General features: G+C 36.2%; 1 non-coding gene across 1 annotated transcript; it reads right to left on the reverse strand.

Moving 5' to 3' along the window:
* Positions 1–472: 472 nt before the first annotated feature.
* LOC115305776 lies at positions 473–606 on the reverse strand. The gene has a single exon (XR_003914982.1). It is a non-coding gene; the product is annotated as a U4 spliceosomal RNA (small nuclear RNA).
* Positions 607–1,322: the final 716 nt, after the last annotated feature.

The following is a 1,322-nucleotide window of genomic DNA, read 5'->3' on the forward strand; positions in this document are numbered from 1 at the left end:
ATGTTTTCCCCTTCCTTGTTTTTATATTATTTTTGCCTCCCTTCCCTTATGTTCATCTGTTTTGTATCTTAAATTCCTCATATGACTGAAATCATATGATCTTTGTCTTTCTCTTACTAATTTCACTTAGCCTGATACCCTCTAGTTCCATCTATGTAATTGCAAATGGCAAGATTTCATTCTTTTTGATTGCCAAGTAATATTCCATTGTGTATATATATATACACCACATCTTCTTTATCCATTCATCTGTTGACAGACATTTGGGCTCTTTTTATACTTTGGCTGTCATCAGTAGCACTGCTATAAACATTGGGGTGCCTGTGCCCCTTTGAAACAGCATGAGTTAAGTTTGATTTGGCTTTGTAAATAATTTTTGTTACCTCAATAGTAATGCCATAGGTTTACCATAGACAACTTTTTTTTTAAGTACAATAGGATCTTAGCTGTTTTAATGCATTTTAACTGTTTTATTTATCTCAATTTTTCCATGTAAATTTCAACTACGTATTTTGGTTTTAAATTTTAAGCTATCACTTTTTCAGTTAGCAATAATTGCACCTTGGATAAACCTCATTGGCTACAATACTGCCACTGCACAAAGCTAAGACATCACTTTTTAATCTACCCTCCACAATTGCATATTGCTACCACAGTTTCTAGTCCAGAGAAGAGAATACACTTATTTAGCTAAGTTAGGAAGTTTATGCTTCTTGTTTCTACCTTTCTCTCTTTGTACTTCGTTTCTCCCTCCCTTCTGTTTTTCTTGTACTTTAAATCCCTACATTAGCTCTTATTACATAATGGATAGTGAGTGGAGAAGGCAATAAAAATTGCCTTTCTAGGAAAGTTCTATGTATTTAAAATGTTTTTTTAAATGTTTTTACTTATTTTTGAGAGAGAGAGAGAACATTGGAGGGGAGGGGCAGAGAGAGAGGGACACAGAATCTGAAGCAGACTCCAGGCTCTGAGCAGTTAACTCGGAGACAAATATGGAGCTTGAACTCATGAACTGTGAGATCATGACCTAAGCCGAATTCGGACACTAAACTGTGGGAGCCACCCAGGCGTCCCTGTGTATTCTTTTTATAAGACTACCCCTAGTTCTTAATGGCTTAAATATATGTGCTCAGTACTCCTATCACCAGTTTTTGTATTGCTGCTTCAGAAGTAGCATAGCAGGGAAAGAATCTCAAGCCATCATCTGGGTTTTCTTGTCTCAAGCCACTTAATTTCTCTGAACTTCCCTTTCTTCACCTGTGACCATTGGGTTTACCTCACAGGATTTTTGTGAGAGCTAAAATGAGTTGGTTACATGAACA

Source organism: Suricata suricatta, chromosome 10 (assembly GCF_006229205.1).
Source record: "Suricata suricatta isolate VVHF042 chromosome 10, meerkat_22Aug2017_6uvM2_HiC, whole genome shotgun sequence".
Classification (NCBI taxonomy): Eukaryota; Metazoa; Chordata; class Mammalia; order Carnivora; family Herpestidae; genus Suricata; species Suricata suricatta.